At 34.2% G+C, this 25,370-nt stretch overlaps 1 pseudogene; it reads right to left on the minus strand.

Annotated features, from left to right (window-relative positions):
* Positions 1-24,478, minus strand: LOC110217961 (ubiquitin-conjugating enzyme E2 C-like; annotated as a pseudogene).
* Positions 24,479-25,370: the final 892 nt, after the last annotated feature.

The following is a 25,370-nucleotide window of genomic DNA, read 5'->3' on the forward strand; positions in this document are numbered from 1 at the left end:
TCAGGGCTCTTGATTAATCACCTGCTTCATATAGGTTTCCAGCAGGTACTTTTTAAAGGCTGTGGGGTTTTACCAAAGTCCAGCAGCATGTGTGTTAAATGGGCTGTTAATGTTGGGTTCTTCCAGCAGGCTCTGGATAGATAGAATGATGGTCCTGACATCATACATAGCTGACCACTTGTCCTTGAGAATGTCCAAACAGATATTGCCTCGGGTGTACACATTAGGATGGTAACAAGGTGTGACAAGTTTCACAGTGGGAGCATTATATGGGTAGCTACTGTGGAATTCCAGGAAGGCTTTGTACCTTAGGTCTCCATATACTATCCCAGCTACCCCACGAATAGTTTTAATTCACTAGAAGAGATTGCTTGACTCTGGGAAGGCAGAAATTCCTTTGTCCCCTGAGAACATTAGTGTCAACAATTCCTTCTGTAACCTTTTGCCATGGAACCGCGGACTGAGCTGCCCCAGGCTTGGCATCCTTATGGGAAGCAGCAGTGGTGTTGGAAGCTTCTAGTTCTGTGAGGCCATGGGGGACCAGAAATAAATGAGGGAAACTCCTGGGCAGCAACTGCCAGTAACTTTTTTTAGAGAAATGACTGTGTATGGTATTTATAACACATGGTCCATGGTCCAGGGCATCACTGCCACAAGGATTCTATATTCAAATGGACCAGATTCAATACTGGAGATCTCAGACATAAATGTTAGTTTTGCTCTTTGATTTTTCATTCCCACCTGGAATATTTAAGGAAAATTTCTAAATATAATTATGCTTTATGTGTTTGTTACAGGGACTCCAAGAAATATATAAGCATTCAGTGTCCTAAATGTTTATTAGTTAAGGAAAAGTTATTTTTTCTCTCCCACAAAAAGTGCACAATTTGAAAAGGAATCTATGAAAAAATAGAGAAAGAAAATACATACCCACACATATTCACACACAGATGCCCATTTATATCCATTAGAGTCCTCCTAGTAGACAAATATTCTTTGTATGCTTTGTTTGGAGACCAAAGGAGTTAGTACTATATGGAGAAATAATCTCAAATGTCTTTGTTCCTGAAATGTATGAGTACTTCAGTCGCATGTTTTGAATATCAAATTTGCTCACAACTTGTACCTCTACACCTCTACCACTGAACCTGACAGGACATGACTTTATTCCTTCTGCTGCCAGGTATTCCAATGATCCTACATTACTGACCTTCTATCCATGAAGAAGCACACTACTGAGGAAATATTCTTCTAGGTTTCTAGTTCTTGAACTCTCAAATGTAGGGACTGTCAGAATTGGGGTTGTCTACAAGACAACTCCCAAAGCTTGTGCTGTCCAGGACACATCCCTTATCTGGTTAATTCTGGAATCATACTTGCCGGGGAACATAAATATGTCTCTTTGAATTAATCCTGAGGGGCCTCAGTTTCAGGAATCTGTATCTTAATAGGTTGTCATCAGTTCTATTTATCATCTTACATCTAACTAGATTGATTTGTGGTGTGAACACAATGCAAGCTGAGCAACAAGTGAAAAGATCAAGCCCCATTTCCATGAAGTTGAATTTATACTGAAATGATGGGTGCTACACTTGCCACACACGTACAACTGTCAAAATAGGGTCTACATGACTTGGGGTTGTATGCCTACAAAATCTTTGATAAACCTTATGCCTTTCAGTCTTATTTTCCTGTACCTTTCTAGTTAAATTATTAATATAGCTATGGCTTCTGGTGTATAAACTCATTCTAAATCTCTGTACAACAATTAGGAATTGGTTGGAATTGCCTTTTGTATCTAGCCAAACAGTGTAATTGAAATACCATGATGGGTCTTATGAAAACACATCTAACATTACTAAATCATTTAGCAAACTTTGCCCCATCCTATTGGGAGGGGAAAGAAAATAAATAAATAAATAAATAATGTCCCTTTTGTTGTGCTTTGAAATCAGATGCAAGAGAAAAGAGGAGGAGGTTTTCCTGAAGATTTAGAGGGTTCCTTCTGCCTCTGAGTTTCTCCCACATCTTGTTTTATAGAGTTCACAAAGGGAGGATGCTGAGTCTAGAACCTCTTACTTCCAGTCACTTATCAACTTGAAAGCTGCCTGAGTCAAAGGAAATATATCCGCAGACCTCTGGGTATCCTCTCAGCAAAGTATCAATAATGTATGCCTACTTCTGTTCAGGTACCCTTTTGATGCTTTAATAAAAAAGGTTCTTTCCACTTTAATCTTACTCAGTGAATTGGAGAAAAGATAGAATTTAAATTTAATGAATACTCCCTTAAGAAACACATTTCCTAATATTCTTTAGTATCCTCAACATTGTCTTATCACACTTCCTTTCATAGATTTAAGAGCTTAGTAAATATTTCTTGATCGACTAAATGAGTCCTCTGTAATCTCATTTTTCTATCTATTACTTGTTTCTATGGATCTAGTAAGAACTTCGGCAGTTATGGGTCACAAACCTATATATTTTATACACTCTACTTCAGTAAAATCCTTCTCTGTATTTAGTATAATTAAAGGATTCCCTTGATTATTAACCAGATTTATGAATATGAAATAGTGGTGCCTTTTTAAATGCCATTGCCCCATTACTGACTCATATTATCAGTATGTTTTCAAGCATCATTTTTATTTTCAAAGACTATAAAGTAAATGATGTTTTTACCCCAAATACAAGCAGAACTTTACACCTGTTGTTAGAATATTTATGTTTTGTTAGATCAACAACCTTCTCTTCTATGATTTTGTACTGCCAACAAATAGCAGAGTAGGATGAATGTTTGTCATTAGGATGCAATCTATTACCAGTAGAGCGTTCTGGGGACTATAACACTATAAATTTTGAGGCATATATATCCCAATGTATCTAACAGACTCTGTTGTATTGGTCCATTAATGTTCAGTTGTAGCACCTGTGACTTCTAACAAATATAGCTATTCTCTGAGATTTGACAAAACACTTCATGAAATGTTGAATTTTAAGAATCACAAAGAACATGAGTTCAGTGTGCTAACTAAAGATTTAATATAACCAAATGTTGAATATTCATATATATATATATATATATATATATATATATATATATATATACATATATATATTCATGTATGTGTGTGTATGTGTGTATATATATTCATATATATATACATATATATATATTCATGTATGTGTGTGTATGTGTGTATATATACACATCTTAGATCTACTCTCTGCATCCATGCTATACCACATATTTTCCTCCCTTACTACATTCAAGTATTGAAAGCTTCATTATCCCTACATTCTTTATAAATTAAATTTTATTTTATTTTAAGATTCACATTATCTTCCTCCTATTCACCCCACCCCCAATTCAGAAAGCAAGAAAAACAAAACCCCTGTTACTTACATGTATAATCATGTGGCTTTCTACCTTTGAGGTCAACTCTCTATCCATTATGGAATGCTACCTTTACCTTGTTTTTAATAACTTAAAAGAATTAATTTGGGCTTTCAATTTAACAATTTTGTAATTTTGGGTTTCTGTACATTTTCCACATGGGAATATGCAGGAAACACAAGGGAAAGATTACTTCTCCTAACTTTAATGCATAATACCTAACCTTTCTAGCTCAGAAATGCTTCTCTACTTCTCCAGTCTTTTAATTCAAGATCATCTATTTATGCTAGCATGCCATGGGGAACAGAGAGACATTACTAAGTTTGAACAGTTAGGTAGTAGCAGCCCTGGCCCCACACAAAGCATTGGTCCAACAATTTGGTGCTTAAAGAATCGATCCCCTTGCCATAGTTTCTTCCTGTTAGTGTTAATAACACTTAAGAAAAAGACCTAAAGTGAAATTACTTTATTTTTATTTCTTAATGGAATTTACTAGTTAGATCAGGCTAAGATCTAGGAAAATCATATTTTTAAATGAGAGTTTACCATGTGAGACTATTTTTCTTTTGCTTAAATGTAATCATTCAGGATAAAAAATGAATACTGTTAGTGAAATAAAACATACATATAAAGAAAATCTAAGTCAAAGTTCTTCGGAGAAAAAAGGCCAAAAAATGGATAAGAAAGGAGGCAATGGTAAAGAGCAACAGAAAAAAAAAAGATGAAGGAATAGCTGAGAAAAGTACTAGAGGCTAAAAAGAGAAACAAACAGAATGCTAAGAAACATTATACTTTATAGAAAATTAACCAAAATTTATTTTAGAAAGGGGGGAAGGGAGACAGTTGAAACCCAATATGAATTTCTTTTTATCTTTCTTTCTTTATTTCTTTCCTTCTTTCTTGTAAAGGCAGCATTGGATAGAAGAGTACATTTTGCATAATTCTTTTGAGACTAGATGCCATACTTGTCTCATGCCATTTAGAAATGGATTGTATTTGAACAGTGAATATCACCTGCAATCAACCATGAAAACTTTAATGAGAAAAGTAGTTCAGAATTAAAAAAAAAAATTTCTTTCTTTTTTCCTGAGAGTATGATGCAAATTAAAATAAGGCGGATGGAAAATTTGCAAAGCTATCATCATATAGCATACAGAGTAAAGTACCATTATGTAAGACATAAGCAGGTGCAAGCAAGGCTTGCTGAGATGAATTGAAGGAATTGAATCACATTGAAATACCAATTTATGATAAAAAAAACTCAGTGAAGCAATAATGAAATAGCAAACATATTTCCAATATTATTTAGTTGGTCATGAAATTTTATCTCATACTTTTCTTTGCTATACATAAATTTTCAAATATATATGTATGTGCCTATATATTATATATAATGTATATATGCATACATATATGTATATACTTTATATATTTATTTATATATGTATACGTGTATATATTCATACATATCTGTATATGTCTATATCTACTTATTTATATATGTATATGTATTCATCTTTACACACATATATCTATATAAGTGTGTATGTGTGTGTGTGTGTGTGTGTGTGTATGTATATATATATAGACAGAAAGACAGAGAGAGAGAGAGAGAACGTTCCTTTTTCATTACAGGTTTATAGTCTTTAGTCTTTAGGAATGGCCCCTGTAATTTTGCTGTGTAAGATCCTAGGCTCTCTATCCCTAAATGGAGAAGGGAATTGTAGGAAAGTGATTTTAACATTCCCAAAAATATTAGTTGTCGATTTAGCTTAAATCAATTTAGTGTGAACACATTATCATTTCCTTACAAAAGGTGGAAGGGATGTTTGGTGGCACCTGTGATTTTTGAGAATATAGATGAACCCCAGACAATTCAACAAATTCTTGTACTTCTTTGTGGTAGAAGCAAACTCTATTTTGCACAAAATCAATATTCCAATATTCTTCATAATAAAACACATTTAAATAAATGCTTCCCTTTACAATTTAGTCTACTTTATTGAAAATAAAATGATTTTCCCCATAGCTAGGAATTAATAATGCATAATTAAGAAAAATCATATTATATTTGATTAGTTACATCAAGAACATGGTCCCCCATAGGAAATGTAAGGTTGCTACTATTTTGGAATGAAATAACTTATGAACACCAAACTTGTTTCTTCCCAACATTCATGGAATATATATATCATATATTTGCAAAGTAAGTGATAAATACAAATTGATTTTTTACTTAATTTAACTTAACTTAATTTAAGTGTCAGGGTTGCATAAATTATGGAGATCTGGTCTCAAATCCTGGGAGACCTCAATTTAGATCCTGGATTTGACACATACTTGCAGTGTGACATTGATCAAATTACTTATTTCAATGCTCTCGGCAATGCTACAAATTGTAAAGCATGTGTCCACCTACAGTCTTCAAGAGTAACCTGAGATGTTTCTATAAACAACAACAACAACAAAATCACAGGTCCATTTCCTATCATTTTCATTTATTAATGAACTTCCTTTTGTTTATCTTCATTTCCTCAAATCCAAGAATGATTAACCAAAAATGTTGAGCACCATTTTGATATGTCCCTGAGGAGTACTTAAGTCTAAATTTTATCATTTCATTAGGATACAGTGCTTAAGAAGATGATAGTTATGGTATAGATAAAATAAGGGCTAGTCAGAATTATGTATACAAAAACCCATTTCATGACACCAAAGTATATTCCTCCACTTCATAAAGGTGTACAGTTTTTCAACCAGTTCCACCCAGTAATACAGAGAGGTGTATATATTTCTCCCCCATTATTCACACACAAAACACGTATCCATGTAATACATGATAAAAATGTGTTAGCGAAAGGAACATTTTACTTGTGACATGGTGATATGTGGCAATGAATCCTTTGCATTAAGTAGATAGAAAAAGATGAAGGGAACAATAGGTATATGTTAGTCCTCACTTTCCTTTTGATATATCCCAGAACAATGGAGTAATTTAAACCCTAACCAGATAGATGGAGAGTGGCCACAGTACTTTCTCAGAAAGATCTAAGTTCAAATTGAAACATAGACACTAGCTGTGTCACCCTAGAACAAGTCACTTAACCACTAACTGTATTGGTTTCATCTTGTGTAAAATGAGGATAATACTAATACCTAACCATGGTTATTTGAGGGGAAAAATATACATACATATCCATATATATACATAAACATATATATGTACATACATATTTCAATCCTTAAAGTGCTGTGTAAATTCTAACTATAACTACTTCAAAATAAATCATGTTTGTTCACAATTTGTCACAGCATGACCAACTTAAAAGCCGTACAATCCCTAACAACCAAAGGCCTCATACACCATCTTTTCATCTCCTTCCCCACCCTCACCCTCTCATACAACTTGTACTTCTTCTCAGTATCCCTTCCAATCAATCAATCAATAAATCTGTTATTAGGTACTTTATGCCAGGCATGATGCTAGATAATACTGATGTTAACACTCTTGTTCATCAAGGAATTTATTTTCTATAAGAGAAACAATATGTATGCATGTAAAGGTATATAAAATATATGTAAAGCATATAAGATGATTTTGGAGAGGAGGCAATAATAGCTAAAGGAAGTAAAAATGTTTTAGTAGTAAATGGCATTTGGGATGAACATTGAAGGAAGCTTGAGATTGTAAGAGTTGAATGGGAAGAGCTAAAGCTGTCCAGGCATTAGGTCTAGCATGTGCTAAATTCTGGGGACTGGTCATATAATGTCACATGTAAAGTACAGCAAGAATAGCAGTGTTGCAAGACTATAGAGACTGTTGAGGAGAAAATGTATAAGTCTGGAAAGTAGGTTAGAGGAAAGTTGTTAAAGGAATGTTAATTCCAGAGATAAGAGTATTTATCTGCTACTAAAAGTAATAGGAAGCACCTAGAATTTATTGATCAAGGAAGTAGCATGGTCTGAATTTTGTTTGAAGAACATAACTTTGGCAACTCTGTAGATAATAGCTTGGAAAGAAGAGAGAACTGAGATAGGGAGACTATTTAAGGAGCTATTGCAATAGTTCAGTTTAGAGCTTCGTTGGCCTGAACTAATTTTATCACTATGTGAACACCAAGAAGTGTTTGAACAAATGAGATTTTATGGATGTTGCATTTTGTCACATCCCATAACGTTTCCAATATCCTTCCCTATAGATCCAATGTCATATTCCATTTTGATATCCTTACTCTCTTCTCCTACCTCATTCAATCCCATATTATGTTCTATGTTCCTCCCATCAATAACCCTCTGTACTCCTTTGGCTCCATAAGAGTCTTGAGTCTTGTCATGGCCCTAGGAGTTTGCAGATTCTGGGCATATTTTGTGAACATTTTGAAGTCACTTTTTACATAATTTGATGACAGATGGCATTCCATTGGTAGCCATCCAAGTTTCAGTTGTTTGGTTCTATAACCAATCAAAGTCATACGGCTTTTCCTAAAGAATTCCAAGTTCCAAACTTCTACAAATACAAAAAGAGATTTTCTAACATTGTGCAAAAAACTGGCCTTTGTCCAAGAAGGTCCCTTTGGAGAAACCTTGGAACCTTGCCACTAAAAGGCAAAGTTGAGTTCCTAACCTGGAAAAGACTAGCAAAAGAGGAAAAACAACTTTGGGATAGTTGTTGTGGTCTTTTCCTCTATTAAACATCAAGTCCAAAAAAACCCAACCAAACCCCAAATTTTTTCATATTTACTTCATTTTGCTTTCCCAGTAAAGATAGTGATATCACTCTATGGGTTGAAGTGTAGTGTATCCCTACTATTTCATGATTCATGGATGTGGCTAATGGATGATATTTGAAGGGAAGAAGTCAAAAGCAAGGTGACCACATTTCTTATACTAATGTTACTCCACCCTCTAACATCATAATGCAATGAATGTGAAGATATTTTACTAAAATTATATTGCTGCATGATTTTGTGTCATGTTATATGTTACACAGGATTAATAGATTGACCTGTTTCAAATATGAGAAGTCTGAGTCTAGGTGTAGAATGTATGTGGAAGAAAGATGATTCCGTTACTCTCCTCAATATGAAGACTCAAAGCACTTGCCAACATTTGTGCAGGAATATTTAGAAGTGTCAGAAGGGTGTTGGCATATGAGGGATTTAGTCATTGATAGACACCTCTCATGGCAGTATGAAAGTCTGGTGGTGATATAGTTTCTGTTCAAGAAATAGCTGAGAGAAGAGGATGATAGAACCAGAAAGGTATGGTTTAGTTCATAGTGGCACTTGTGCCCCACCTAAGAGATACTTTTTTTTTTGTTATTGAGTTATGTGTTGTGGGTATTTGAGAGTATTGTAGAAACACAAGAACAACAAAAATATTCCCAGCTGGAGATAAACATTATGATGTTATATTCGTTCTGGCAGTACTTATCTAAAGGCTACCAGCTGAACTTGTTTATCATATCCTTCCCTAGAACTGAGTGTCTATAGTGGCCTTAGGCTTACACTTTGTAGCAGCAGGGCTGCCCCAAAAGCATCTCAATAATGAGTAAAGTTTTCAAGAACTCTACCTCACCCAATCTGGTTTTCTGAATTTGTTCAAATTTGTGATCCTCAGTGGTTGGTGTTCATGTAAGTAATTGTTGGGGTTATGTCTACCAGGTTAAGTAGAAAATGGAACTGTTTAAGCCAAAGGTGACAAAAACAGCAATATGAAAGCTGTAAAATATTTCAGTCAGGTAAAAGTGTATGTTGAGTTTAGATTGCATATACAACTGCTTTCATTATTAAATTAAAAGGGATAAAACTCACATTTATTTTAGGTTTTAAATATCTGAGCAATCACACTTATCCCCCATTTTATGAGGTCTCTGTGGATATTCTCATAATTGCTAAACAAGCTAATTTTTTTCTTTTGATTTGCTGGTAGTCTTTGACATACTTAAGCACCCTGCCAGTATCATCTGCCCCTGGGGCATTCAATAAATAATAATTCATGTTCCTGATAGTTACCCATTCTCTAGTGTGCTGTAATTCTAGAGCAATTATTCCAGTTAATTTCTCCAATGTATGATTAAAGCCCAATTGACGTTAGGCAATTATGTGGTTAAACACTCTTGTGTGGAAGTAGCCTTCCTGAAAACAATATTCCTTGGGATATTACATTTTTTTATTCAATGAAACATATTGTATTCCTTTTTTCCTTATATTCTTTTTTCCACTGGGTTCCTAAAAATACTATATTGCCCAACACAAAGCATTATTTTAGTCCTTCACTGATTGCCCACAAAAATAAAATAAATGGAATATGCTGTGTTAGAACCATGCATGTGATTGACTAAGATGAAGGATAATAGGCAGAGGTATAAAGCTCTACTTTCAGAGGAGTATTCTGGACATGAGTAACTTCATTCAGGTGTCATCTCATCTACTCGTGGTTACATCCTGACTTAGGTATAGAAAACATAGCTAAGACTGATGACACTATATTTGAGAACAGCAACCTAAAGGACCAAAAATTGCAACACTGGAGTATGCACAGATAAAGAAGAGGATAAGTTGAGTGTTTGAAATAAGTTTACAATCCTGAATAGTTCATAAGAAAAAAAAATAGTGTCATGCTACTCAAATAGTTTAAAACAATTGATAAAAATTGTTCTAGAAGCATGTGAGAATTTAGATTTTGAATGTATATTTAATCTTTTCAAAGAAAACTCTAACTTGATATCATAGGCAGCCTATGAGAAGTTCTCAAAAAAAGTTAATTGTAAGAAATTTAATTATAAATGTCTTAATTTAAATTGTGAATGTATAATATAAAGATACAGAAGATGTAGAAAGAGATGGATTTGAGTTGTGGTTTTATCTTTCCATGCTTAGTTCCTTATGAAAGAGGAAAAGAAATCCTTATTGATGGAGAATGATGCCTGTATAATGTACCATGGCCAAGAGGTGTCTCATTAGCCTCAGCTCTATAATGATTCTTCTGAGCTTTAGCCTTCTTATGTAGCTAACAGACCAGTACTGTACTGAATAGCATGGTAGAATCTCACAATACAAGTACTACTTTTTAAAAATTTAATATATTATTTTCTCCAATTACTTGCAAAAGGAATTTTCAACATTCATTTCCAATTTTGAGTTCCACATTATCTCCTCCCCTCCCCACCTCACTCACTGAAAAGGCAATGTGATATAGGTCATACATGTGTAATCATGCAAAACATATTTCCATATTAGTCATATTGTAAAAGAAACATAATATGGTAAGAACTATGCATTAGGAAAATCAATTATGTAAGGATATTTGGGTCTCCATGTGGGTGGTGGCAGTATTAGAAAAGAGAAGGGGAAATATTTGAGAGATGTGGAAAGGTGAAATTAACAGGCCTTGACAATAGATTGGATGTGGGAGGGTGGAGATAATGAGGAGCTGAGAATGATATCTAGATTGGAAACAGGATGACCAGGATGACTAGGAAATCAGGTGCATTTGACAGTAAGAAAGATTGGAAAGAAGAAGGGTTTAGGCTGAATGAAAATGAGTTCAATTTTGTACATTTCTAGGCTAAAGACCAACTCCTTCTCCCCTGCATAGACTCACAACAGATGCAAATGGAAAATCTTCCCAGATCAGACAAAATATTCTTTCCGTTGTTGAATTGATATTCAAGTCAAGTCAACAAACATTTAAGTGCTTACAATATGTCAGAAACTGAACTGAAGACTGGAAGTAAAAAGGAAGCAAAATGATAGTCTTTGACTGAAAGGAGCTCATGTAGTATTGGGGAAAGATAACACATAAAAGGAAGTTGAGCATTGGGGTGTGGACATAGTGGAGAAAGAAGTCCAAAGGGTCAGGCTTAGAAAGGAATAAAAGGGTAACATGACTGTCCTTAGGTGCTTTCTTAAATTGGAGGCTCTTAGAGGAAGTAGCCAATTAAAAGGATTAAAGTACCTCCCAAGATGAAAATATTGCTGAAACATGATGGCAATGACATCTTCCAAGGTAATAAAGGTGTTCAGGTTAAAAGTGAGCTTACATGGTGAGACGGCTGCTGGTGTAAGAAAGGCAGTTTCCAAAGGGAATAGCCTACTGGGTAATATGGAGAAAGAAGTCTCGAGTCAGAAGGGGGACCAGATAGGAGCAAATCTGTTCAACAGGTTTCATCCAAGGTCAAACTCAGTAAATAAGTGGCCAAACTATGCCAGGAGAAGGACTTCATTGTGGATGGAATCTATGAGAATTAACTGGGGTTATTATATCCTGTGACTAGAGATGAATTTCAGCAAATCTTGAATTTGGAAAGAAGCATATATTCCAACATTCCTATGTTGGTGCCTGAGATTCACTCAATGTTACTTATATCTCTGGTACTTAGTTACAAAAATTTGTACAACATGTTAAAAAAAGTGGCTTATGTTGAAGAATGGCATTAAGCCTATAACTTGAATAAATAATATAGTTTTAACTATCAAACTCCATTAAAATATTTCTGATAATTAGTGAATATTGATGATCTCAAGGTAATGAGCACAGTCATTTAGATTTAGGTTGTAAGATACCTAAATATTTCAAATAAGGGTTTACAAGCAGAAAATGAAAGTTGAAAGAAGGTGCAGCTTTATCATGATTCCTTACTTACTAAATGTCATTGCTGCCTATTTTTACAGCTGTTTCTTTGAAAGCATCATTTGCAAGCTTTGCAAATTAGGCTAGACATTATTTATATAACACACTTTGTGAATCTGAGTCACTGCATTTAGATATACCAAAAAAAAAATGCCAGAAATTGTTCTAGCCCATCACTCTCTATCAATCATAGAAATTTATTCATCACTTATGCTTTTATTATGGAGTGCAATCTTGTTAGAGTCATGGGAACTCTGCTAGAAGTAGGCTGAGTTTCTTTTGCTGGGTTGTCTGAAAGTGCATAGGCAGGGGCAATGTGGATCAAATTATCTCAGATCTTGGTTATGCCCAAAGGAGTGTTCAATGCTGGGCGTAATTAAAAAGCACTGTTCTTTTCTTCAGTGCTGTCATCCCACACATTGACATGCCTTTGAAAGAAAAGAATAAAACTCCTCACACATAATTAACTAGTACAAACTGATGAAAGAATTAAATATAAAGTGTTCTTCTCAAAGACATGATCATCAATCTATAGTTCATTCCATCACCACTGATTTGGAAAATCAGTGAAGTAGGCAAATTATCTCATCCTCCCACACAGTACTTATGGGGCACACAAGATGGTCTCAGTCCCCATCTTAATCCTTCCATTTTTTTCCATGTTAATTGTTGATGTGGTTAGCTTAACTTGATTAGCTCAGTCACCAGAAGACTATAAAGAAAGGAAAGGATTTACAGACCTTAATGTAATTGTACTGAAGACAAAAATGAAACATTTAGTTACCATTAGATATGCAGTGGCCTTCTAAAACAAAGTTTATAAATGCTTTCTTGACCAAATCATAATCATTTAGGTCAAATACAAAAGAATTTAAGATAATGGCATTGGAATAATGTAATTAGCAGGATTGTTTGGTGACTATTAAGTATGGGGAGGTTTGAATGGTAAAACCAAATGGTTCTGTAATTCTGGAAAAGTCCTTGGAATCTTGAAAAATGAGAGAGAAGGCACAAATTTTCCCTTATCAAGAAGACTTGTACAAACTATCCAACAAATATCCTCAGCCCATAAAAATGAATTAGTCATAATTTTGTGTGCATTGTACCAGTATTTATTCACATTTTCTTTGTCTCCACCCCCCAAAAAAGGATAAGTGTTCCATAAAGTCAAAAAAAGCTGTTGGAATTTGATTGGTCCTTGCCTCCTGGGCACCTAAGGGGGGAAAAAAAAAGGATTCATGCTCCATAAAGAGTCCTTAGTCATAGGGAATTCAGGATTCCTCTGACGTAGCAGATTTCTGAAGGCCACATAAGGCACCATTTTGTATCCTGCTGCACAGACACATATGTTTCATGTGGAGTTGTGATGGGGTTTTAGTCCAAAGAAACTAAATTTCACTATACTTTTTACATATCCTTGCTGTGTTAGTTCAAACTAAACTTCTTTTTCCTACCTGTTAAATAACATAAGAGTGTCTTATGTTGTTCCAATATTGAGCTTGAACTATAAGGGTGTCTGGTGTAAGGCCCACTTCCAACTAGAGCTTAAAGAGTTGTTACTATGTGAATTGCTGTGTGGAATTAAACTTGAAGATGTCCATGGAATAAAAAGAGTAATCTGCTTCCAGAGAGAGAAATGTTTGGTAAGTGAGCAGGGCTCGATTAGTGTGTTTTAAATGACAGGATTGATTCATTTTAGACTCTGATAGACCAGGGTTTTTTTGTTTGTTTTTCAGAAAAATCAGGTTACTTGTATGAACATGAATGGCTATACAATATGAATCAATGTGAAATGACATTTTCATTTCCTAACTTACATTCATGAACACTCTATTGTTTACAAAATGCTTACATATATCATCTCATTTCTCCTGATAACTTCACTCTGAGGTAAGGAGTGAAAATGTAGCATTGTGGCTACATATGTACCACATGACCTCAGGTCACAAGGACTGATGACCAGAACCAAATCCTTTCCATTATCTGTCCTTATTGATTTTCATGGGGTTCAGTGCTCTGGGGCTGCCTGACTTCTCAATAGAATTAGGCTCCTCAGTGTTTTTTTCTCACTCCTACCTCATATTCACAAGGAACAGATTCATTTTTTTGTTCTAGTCTATGCTCCTCATCCACGGGCATTCAAAGGAAAAAAATAAATATACCCAGTACATAATATAAATCAGGTAGTTTGTCCCCACACAGGGAAAGGAAAAAGCAAAGGGTCCCTTAACTGCTTCAAGAAAGAAACATCTCTGGGATGTTAATATCCTGGAGGATTTATAGTTGTCCCCACTCTAGTTATGGCCTTTATAAGACTTCATTTATAGATATTAACCACTTGCTTTTGCAGGATGAAAAAAATGGAATCATATGTCCTGTAATGATATTGGTCCAGCTTATAAGGCTATAGTAATATACCAAACCAAAAAAAAAATGCTGTTTTACCCAGACCACATAAATATAATACACACCAGCAGGGAATCAAAATCAATTCTTCATATGACTTAATATACCATCATTCTTGTAATAAAATGATCACGACATCACTGTTACAAATTTAGTTAATAGGGTATTTGATTTGAAAAAAATTCCTTTTCTTAATTGTACCAAGGGAGGTAAAACATTCATTGTAATCTATACTGAGCAGAGCACATCTGGAGTTCTGTGTTAGAAAAATTTCATAGAAAAGAAGATAAAACAGTGCTAGTAATGAAGCCTAGAGAAAATGATAGCTGCTGGGAAACTGTTGTTTTTATTTAAAAAAGATGTAGTAGACAAAATAAAATAATAAAAGTGGGAACTTTCAAAGAAATGTTTCAGAACAACAGAAGGAAAAGCAAATTCTTTGACTGATTAGTACCCATACTCTGTCTTTTTGTTAAAACCTACTCATTCTTTAAAGCCAAGATCAAATACTGCCATTTCCATTAAACTTTCATGAATGCCCTAATTATATACATTCTCTTACTTTTGAGGAAATTCATAACAGGTTTGTTTGATACCACTCAAATGGGACAATGGAGAGAGTGCTGATCTTAGAGTCAGGAGAGCCTAAATTCAAATCTGGCCTCAGACGTTTGCTAGCTGTGTGACCTTGGAGAAGTTTTTAAATCTCTGTTTGCCTCAGTTTCTTCATCTATGAAATGGGGGAAATAATATATCCTACCTTGCAGAATTGTTGTGAGATTCAAGTGAAGTAATAATTTTAACTTAACACAGTGCTTAGCTCATAGTAAGTGCCATATAAATGTTAGCTATTATTTAGCATATTCTACTTGGGATTTTGGTTATTTCTATATTTGCTATATCTCCTACTATGTTATGAACCTCTAAGAGTTGAAGATTATACCTAATTCACATTTTTATCTTCGCTGATGTCTGGTATAAGGTCCTGTGTGTAAGAGTAATTCAATATGTGTGCTGAATGAAGTCATAAATGAACAGATTCAAACATTAACACAATCAGTCTGTATTTGTTTGAATTCATTATATGTGATATGAGAAGATAAAGTAGGCACCAAAATATAATATAGTAGAAAGGAATCTTAAAAAAAAAAAGCCAGGAGATGTTGGTTTCAGTTCCATTGATGACATTTAGCCATTTGACAATAAGCAATTAACAACTCCTCTTATTCTCATTTTCCTTATCTACAAAGTAAACATTAAAAATACCTGTTTTGCATATTTAAAAGGGTCACTGTGTGATTATCAAATCAGATAACGTATGCAAAAATGTTTTGGAAGCTCCATTGCTAGAAGACACTATTAGTAATTTCATTAGTTATTTTGATGTTTGTGATCTATATAGAGTTCACATATGTCACATATCAACATTTAGCTCACCATATTAAATACATAAGAAAAATTAAAAGAATACAAATCTAGAAGAATGAACATAATTTTGAAACTTGGTTTGAAAAGTGGCTAAATCTCAGAAGAGTAAGATAATTGCACTGATTTCTCACAGAGAAAGCTAAGTTATAAATTAATATTATTTCTTTTTTCTAAATGATAGGTTACAATGAGGCCAACTCATTCTCTGGTGTAAAGGAAAGCAGGTCTATATAGTATTGTACTTTGTTACCTAGAACTATCCTCTGTGTGTGTGTGTGTGTGTGTGTGTGTGTGTGTGTGTGTGTGTGTGTGTATAGAAATAGGGGCAGTGGTACTGTGTATATCAAGAGAAGGGTTGATGATCGTAGATTTCCAGAGTCCTGTGTGGTCAGTCCACCACTCTATTTGCTAACAACAGCTTCCTGGCACTCACTGCTCTTGAAATACTTTAGAGTCATTTTGTCAATTACTATATTGCCATAAATTCTTTTAATGTTGGTATAAATTTGGAAAATAAGTAAAGCCTAGAAATCAAAAGAAGAGGTGGAAGAGAAGGAAAGTACAAGACATAAGAAACATGAAGGAGAAAAAAAAATTGATTTCAAAAGAGGACATTTAGATTTAAATCTTGAAAAGAGCTTAGAGCTTTTGAAGTGCAACCCCTTTACTTTCCACATGAAGAATCTGAGGCAAAAGGAAATTAAGTGTCTTTTCCACTGCCAACAAATTAATAGGGGTCTGATGTAGCATTTGAACCCAGTACTTCTTCATTGCAAGTCTAGTACCTTAATGACTGTATATCTCACCAGATCAATCTTGCAAAAACTTTACAAGCACCACCTACTCTAACAAAAGGAAGTTGGGGTGGAATTAATTTATTTTAATTGTCTATGAGCATATGTAAGAAAGTTAACATAAAATAAACCAGGCTTTCTAATATATTATACCTTGCATTAAACATTTATCGAACGTCTTTTAAATATAGTTAGGTTCTCATTACACTGAATACTATTCAGTCATAAACCATAGACCAAAGTTTCATTAATATGAATGGCTCAAAATTGGCTATATTTAAAGTAAAGATTCAATTGAAATTAATTCAATTCAACAAACAAATCAAAACCTACTATGTGCAAGGTACTGATGACAAGAAATGGGAATATATTAATTTAAAAAATGAAAAAAAGTGTTTATCATCAAGAAGTTTACAGTTAAATAAGAGGCTGCGGTGAGCACAAATAATTAAAATGTATCAGAATAGTATTAATACATATGGGAGGCCACGTAGAATAACCTAAGAAATTTGAGAAGTCAAGGATGACAAGAGGATAGGATGATCAGGGGCAGAGAAGACAAAACCCTTGAAAAAACCCATATAATACCGTATAATATTAACAATTGTGTCTAAAAAAAGGTACCTAATTGATTATAGGAAATAGACTGTAAGTTTCATTATTCAGCTACACCATACCCTTCAGGCAATATAAAATTGATAAATTGATTCCATTTACTAACTTGAATAGCTTTGAATTTTATCATGAGGAAGACACATTATACATTGAAGTATCATGGATGTACTAGTAATCAGTAAAGTTGAGTTCAGATTCTAGCTCTATTATCCACTGTGCAACTATCAGTGACTGTACACACACACACTAATATATCATGATTACATGATTGGACTGAGCATATACACTATTTTCACTATTGCATACATACTATTATTTTTTTTAATTTGTAAATGAGGAAACTAAAGTTAGAGTAGTGATGTGTGATTTGCCCATTACAAAGTAACTTCTTCTATGTTGGTCTTAGTTTCCTCATCTGAAAAATCAGGATAAGACTAGATGATCTTTAAGAATCCTTCCAGATCATACTTGTTTCTCTTTATGGAATTTTCATTAAACACACACACACACACACACACACACACACACACACAAACACAAACACAGAATAACAATGTACAAGCACCATTGTTAAAGTCTTGGAAACTTTTCCAAATGGAAAGATTTTTTCTATAGCAATGAGAATTAGTCAACAATGAATTAGAATGAAAGTTAAGCATATCATTAGATTTTATTAAAAAAGAAACATTCTTTAAGTAAGAACCTCAGGACTCTTAAAATCACATGCAGATAATTTATTTATTGTTTTATTATAAGCAGGTTAAACAATTTTATTTCAAATAGTATAATTATATTTTGAAAACACTTGGAGAATTAGAACCTAAACTCTTTAGAATTATTTAATGTTGATAAAAATTGCTGGAAGCTATTGTCATTAGTAAATCTGTAAATGCATTGTTAGTTATTTTCCAATTTTCAGTATAACGCAATTTATTAGTGAACCTATTATTTGTGTTCCCTTTGGGCCATTTAACATTTCCCTCATTTAATGAGAATTTCCATCTTAATTAACAATGCAAGAATTCCTTTTCCCGCTTAATGGATGAAATTCTCCAAAATAAGCTAGAGAATAGAATGTCATTGTGGGATTGTTAAAATTTTAAAACCAATTTTTTCTCACCCTCCTTCGTTTCCAGAAGTGAAGTAAAATATCACAGAACAACCAATTTGAGAATATATCAGACAAGCAATCACGTATGTCTGATATGTATATACATATCATGAGTACACACACACACACACACACACGTGCACACACACACACATATTATATATATGCATTCATACTATGCATAATACAAATGAACTCTTTATATCTGACCAAGTTCTTTGCTCACGGCCACCCTATGAAGTAGGTAGTGCAAGTAATATTATTCTCATCTCATAAAAGAGGAAAGTAAAGCTTAGTAAGTTTACATGACTTGCCCAAATTCTCACAGCCAGTAAATGATGGGCAGGGACTCAAACTCATGTCTTCTGACATAAAACTCAGGGCTCTTTCAATAATACTAAACTATCCAAAGTAATAGTGTGAAATGATGTGAGATGGGAAAGGGTGCAGGAAACACATGTTTTTGTTTTTGTTTTGCTTTGTTTTGTTTTTTGGTTTATTTTTATACAGAATCAGTCACATACTGTGAATGATTACAACATACTATCATTTTTCTTTTGTTTTGTTTTGTTTTGTTTTCTATTACTGCAATCAATGCCATTGAAACTTCTTTGATTAGATTTTCTCTAAAATTATCATGTTAATTAAACTGTGTGTGTATATTTTGTCAAGAAGAGGATGCATGCATGTGTCTGTATGTACACATACAAGCCAAGATGGTAGAGTAAGTAGTAAGTCATTCTTACCCTCAGTTATTGACCTCTAAAAACCCAGAAAAATATCGCCCCAAGAAAAATCATGGAAAAGTAGAGCCAGCAGAAAAGATGGGATGCAGCAGTCTTTTAGCCTGGGTTGCTTGGGAGATAAATGGGAAAGGTCCCTCTCCATCTGGTGAAAGGGGAGCAGTACAAGATGAGAGGAGTTCTGGGAAGACAGTGGCAAGTCCCACCTAAGCAAACCAGAGGGAGATCTTGAGACCCAGGGCGGTGAAGCAGGCAAGGGTGCAACACTAGGACCCCAACCCCCTCACCTCAAGTATGCTTTGACATAACCAGGGCAACTGACAGCCTCCATCTCAGAGAATCACCACATGCACTGGTGGGCAGGCATCCTCCAGCAGCCAAACATCCCCAAACCCTCCCTGCCTCCTGTTTCAGTGCATCTCCAGTCAGGCAGGCATCCTTCAGGAGCTAAACCTCACCTTACTTCAGTATAGCCCTGGGTGAGCAGACATCCTGTAGTGGCCAGACACAACACTTCCAAGAGCTTCAATGCAGCCCTAGGGAAACACAGAAAAACACAGCTGGCCTCAACAAACAATAGCCACCACCACTAGGAACCCAGCTCAGCACCAGGTAAGCTGCTAGACCCCTCTGGCATCCAGCTGCCAGCACTTGAGGCCCCAGCACACAAAGCCAATGACTAGGCTGCCCAAACACAAGAAGCTTGGGACAGTGCCCCCTGTGCTCCAGTAGAAGAGTTCAACTTTTTTTTTTTTGCTTTATGGACTTTATTTATTTTTTATTCATTAATTAATTTATTTTTAGTTTTCAACAGTCACTTCCATAAAATTTTGAGCTCCAAATTTTCTCCCGATCTCTCCCCTCCTCACACGAAGACAGCATGCAATCTGATACAGGCTCTACATATACATTCAAATTAAACATATTTTCACATAAGTCATGTTGTAAAGAAGAACTAGAACCAATGGGAGGAATAAAGAGAAAGAAGAAACAACAAAAACAACAACAAAAGGGGAACAAATAGTATGTTTTCATCTGCATTCAAACCCCATATTTCTTTTTCTAGGTGTGTATAGCATTTGCCATTGTGAGTCTTTTGGAGTTATCTTAGATCTTTGCATTGCTAAGAAAAGCTAAGTCTATCGAAGTTAGTCACCGTACAATGTGGCTTTCACTGTGCATAATGTTCTCCTAGTTCTTCTGACTTCACTCAGCATTAGTTCATGTAAGGCTCTCTAGGTTTTTCTGAAGTCCACCTGATCATCACTTCTTATGGAAAAATAGTATTCCATTACATTCATATATGCCAACTTGTTCAGCCATTCCCCAGTTGATGGACTTCCTCTCAATTTCCAATTCTCGACCACTACAAAAAGAGCTGCTATGAACGTTTTTAAACGTGAGTCTCTTTTCCACATTTTTATGATCTCTTTGGGATACAAACCTAGAAGTGATATAAAAAAATCAAAAGAAGGAAAAAAGAAGAAAATGTAAAATACTTCATTGGAAAAACAAGAGACCTGGAAAGTTGATCCCAGAGAGATAATTTAAGCATTATTTATCTAACTGGAAAGCCATTATTAAACACACACACACACACACACACACACACACACACACACACACCACCAACAACAACAACAGCAAAAAACAAAGAAATTGGGCAGTATATTTCAAAAGATCACTGAGGAAAACTGTCCCAAGGTCCTAGAATCAGAGGGTAAAATAGTCACCAATCACCTCCTGAAAGAGATCGTAAAATGAAAATGGCAAGGAATATAATAGCCAAATTCCAGAATTACCAAGAAAAGGAGAAAATATTGCAAGAAACTAGAAAGAAACTATTTTCATATCTTGGAACCATAGTCAGGATTACACAGGACCTAGCTGCTGCTACATTAAGGGATTGGAGGGCTTGGAATATAATATTCTATAAGACAAAGGAGCTTGGATTACAACCAAGGATCAACTAGTGAGCAAAATTGAGCATAATCTTTCAAGGGAAGAGATGGGTATTCAATGAAATAGGTGACTTCCAAACCTTCTTAATGAAAAAGACCAGAGCTCAACAGCAAATTAGATTTTCAAATACGAGACTCAAGGGAAGCATTAAAAGGTAAATAGGAAAGGAAAAAAACAACGACAACAACATGTTAGTCAATAAGTGTGAACTGTTTGCATTACTACATAGGAAGATGTTACTTGTAACTCTAGAGAACTATATCATTATTGTGACATTTAGAAGGGTTATACATAGACAGAAAATATGGGTACAAGTTGACTTTGATGTAATGTTAAAAAATTAATTGATTAAGGGGTGAAAGGATTTTACTGGGAAAGAGGAAAGGTGGAGACAGAAAAGGGTGTTACATCACATGAAATCTTGCAAAGACTTACAACAGTACAGTGAAAGAAGGGGGAAGCATTGTTTGAACCTTACCTACATCACATTTGGCACAAAGAGGGAATAACATACACAATCACTTGGGTATGGAAATCTACCTTAACCCACAGGAAGTAGGAGAGGAAAGGGGAAAGAAAAAGGAAGGGTGGATAGAAGGTAGGACAAGGAAGGAAAAATAACAAATCAGAGAAACAATAAAAAATATCATCCAAGAGAATGACAGTAAGAGATAACATATTAAAGCATATGGGATGCCATGAAAGTGGTTCTTAAGGGAAATTTTGTATCACTAAATGCTTACAAGAAAAAAAGTAAAGAAGAGCCTAATGAATGGGGCATGCAACTAAAAAAGCTAGAAAATAAACAAATTAAAAATACCCAATTAAATACCACATTAGAAATACTGAAAATCAAAGGAGCTATTAATAAAATTGAAATTAAGAAAATTATCGAACTAATAAATAAAACTGTCAGTTTTATGAAAAAAAGAAAAACCTTTGGTTAATTTGATTTAAAAAAAGAAAGAACAAATAACCAATATCAAAAAAGAAAAGGATGAATCAAGAGGGAATTAAAACCATAATTAGGAGCTATTTTACCCAATTGTATGCCAATGAATGTGACAATCGTAGTGAAATGGATGAATATTTACAAAAATGTGAATTGTCCAGGTTAAGAAAAAAGGAAATAAAATACTTAAGTAACCACATTTCAGAAAAAGAAATAGAACAAGCCATCAGTGAACTACCTAAGAAAAATTCTCCAGGGCCAGATGGATTTAAAAGTGAATTCTACCAAACATTAAAGATTAATTCCAATATTAAGCAAATGTGTGGAAAAATAGGCAAAGACAGAGTCCTATCAAATTATTTTTTATGATACAACTAGGTGCTGATTCTTAAAATGGAAAGAGCCAAAATAGAGAAAGAAAATTGTAGACCATTTTCACTAATGAATTTGGATGTTAAATTTTTAAACAAATATTAGCAAAGGGAATGCAGAAATTTATCAGGAGAATAATACACTATAATCAGGTGAGATTTATACCAGGAATATCAGGCTGTTTCAGTAATAGGAAAACTATCAGTATAATGGAACACATAAATAAAAAAAAAAAACCAACAAAAATCATATAATTTCACAATAGATACAGAAAAAGCTTTTGACAAATACAACACATATTCCTATAAAAAAACACTAGAGAAAAAGGAATCAATGGAGTTTTCCCTAAAATGATAAGTAGCATCTATCTAAAATGATTAGCCAGCATTATATGTAATGGGGATAAGCTAGAAGCATTTCCAATAAGATCAAGGGGGAAAAGTCTGCCCATTATCACCATTACCATTCAATATTGTACTAGAAATATTATCTTTAGCAATAAAAGAAGAAAAAAGGAGTTGAAGGAATTAGAATAAGAAAAGAAATAATAAAACTACCACTCTTTATATATGATATGATGTTATACTTAGATAATCAAGTAAAAAATTACTGAAAATAATAAACAACTTTTGCAAAGTTACAGGATATAAAATAAACCCACATAAATCATTGGCACTTCTATATACTACTAACAGAGCCCAGCAGGAAGAGATAGAAAGAGAAATTCCATTTAAAATAATTGTAGACAACATAAAATATTTGGGAGTCTATTTGCTAAGAAAAGCCCAGGAACTATAGGAATACAACTACACAACACTTTTCACACAAACACAGTCAGATCTAAAGAATTAGAAAAATATCAATTGCTCATGGTTAGGCCAAGCTAATAATAAAATAAAAATAACAATTCTATCTAATTCTTTTTCATGGTTCTTCACATTGGTTCTAATTCTTCTTTACAATATGATTAATGTGAAAATATATTTAATATAAATGTATATGTAAAGTCTATATCATATTGCACAGCGTCGTGGAGAGGGAGGAAGGAAAGAAGGGAAAGAAAATTTAGAACTCAAAACTTTATGGAAGTGAACGTTGAAAACTAAAAAACAAAAAAAATAATTAATTAATTAAAAATGGGAAAATTACTCACATGTACAAACATATTTATAGCAACTCTTTTTTGTGGTAGACATAACTGGTAATTGAAGGGAAGGCCAACAATTGCGGAATGGCTGAATAAGATGTGGCACATGAATATAATATAATATAATTGTCCATAACAAATTATGAGTAGCTGGATGTCAGAAAAACCTGGAAAGATTTAAATTAATTGATGCTGAGTGAAGTGAGCAGAGCCAGGAGAACATTTTACAAAGTAACAGCAACGTTGTGTGATGACTAACTTTGATAGAATTAACTATTCTCAGCAATATGAGGATCTATGATAATTCTAAGACTCGTGACAGAAGATGCTATCCACATGCAGAGAAAAAACTATGGAATCTGTATTCAGATTGAAGCATACTATTTTCTGGGTTTTTGTTTCTTGATTTCTTCTTTCTCATGGATTTTCCCTTTGGTTTTAATTCTTCTATACAACCATGAGCAATGTGGAAATATGTTTAATATGATTGTACATGTGTAGCCTATATCACATTTTACATCATCTTGGGGGGGGGGAGTAGAGGGAGTGGGAGAAAACTTAGAACTCGAATTCTTATAGAAGTGTATGTTGAAAACTAAAAAGAAATAGAAACAAAATATAATAAATACAAGATAATAAAAACAGTAAGTATCAAAATTGGAAAATAAATAAACATTTAAAATTCATCATCTCAAAAACTGATTTTTCTTGTTTTCCCCTTTACTTTCCCCTCTTCCTAATTTCTTTATTACTTTGAATGGTACCACCATTCTCCTAGTTATTCAGTCTCCCAACCTAGGTGTCATTCTCAATTCTTCACCGTCTCCCATATCCAATAAGTGGTCAAGTCCTCTGTCATCTTTACCTCCATATCTCCTTCTCTCTTCTGACACTGCCAATACTCTGGTAAAGGCCTTCATCAGCTCATGCCTTTATGATTAAAATATGCTTCTGATTTGTCTCCCTAACTGAAGTTTCTCCTCACTATAATCTGTCTTCAATCCAACTGTCAAATTGATTATCCTAAAGCACAGGGCTTACCATATCACCACCCACCCCATTCAATAAACTACAGTGGCTCCTTATTAACGCCAGGAAAAAAAAAAAAGGAAACAAAAATAAAATCTTCTTTGGCCTTCCATAATCTGGCCCCTTCCTACCATTTTTTTTCTTCAGATGGACATGGGACTAGATGACTTCTAAGGCACCTGCTAACTGTGATATTCTGTGATTCTCTGATTTGACAAGTCTAGCATGGGGAATAAATCAAGTGTCTGTTGCCACTGTTGTCACTACTACAACAACTGGGAATGCTAGAGAACCATTAACAATTGTAAATATTCAGGCTGCTGCCTAGAGTAAAAGATTCAAACTTGCCATGGTTGTTCTCATGCTAGTTCAAGCATTTATCACTCACTCCCATAACTGTTTTTGTTAACTATTATAAAATTACTTCAAATTACTTCAAAGACCTTAAGTGAAAATGTGTTCATCAAAACAATTAAACCATTTGTATGAACTACCTTCATTTTCATCTGCAGTCTCCCTGCCCCTTTTCAAACGATGCCAAAAGTGGGAGTTTTTAACTAAAAGAAAACAAAATATGCACATGTCTAATAGCAAATACATGACAAAGTAAGGTTGAATCCTTGCTGGCTTTCCCCATGTATCTGTTTTTGGCGTAGTGAAGAATGTGACACATAAGACAGACTGACATTTTGCAAATCATTACTTCATTTAAAAAAGAGGCAGATGTACCCACACCTGCCTGTCTTTCTAGCAAGTGAGGCTTATGATCTCACTCAGGTGCAG

This window comes from Phascolarctos cinereus, unplaced genomic scaffold, assembly GCF_003287225.1.
Source record: "Phascolarctos cinereus isolate Bilbo 61053 unplaced genomic scaffold, phaCin_HiC Scaffold_4;HRSCAF=312, whole genome shotgun sequence".
Taxonomy (NCBI): Eukaryota; Metazoa; Chordata; class Mammalia; order Diprotodontia; family Phascolarctidae; genus Phascolarctos; species Phascolarctos cinereus.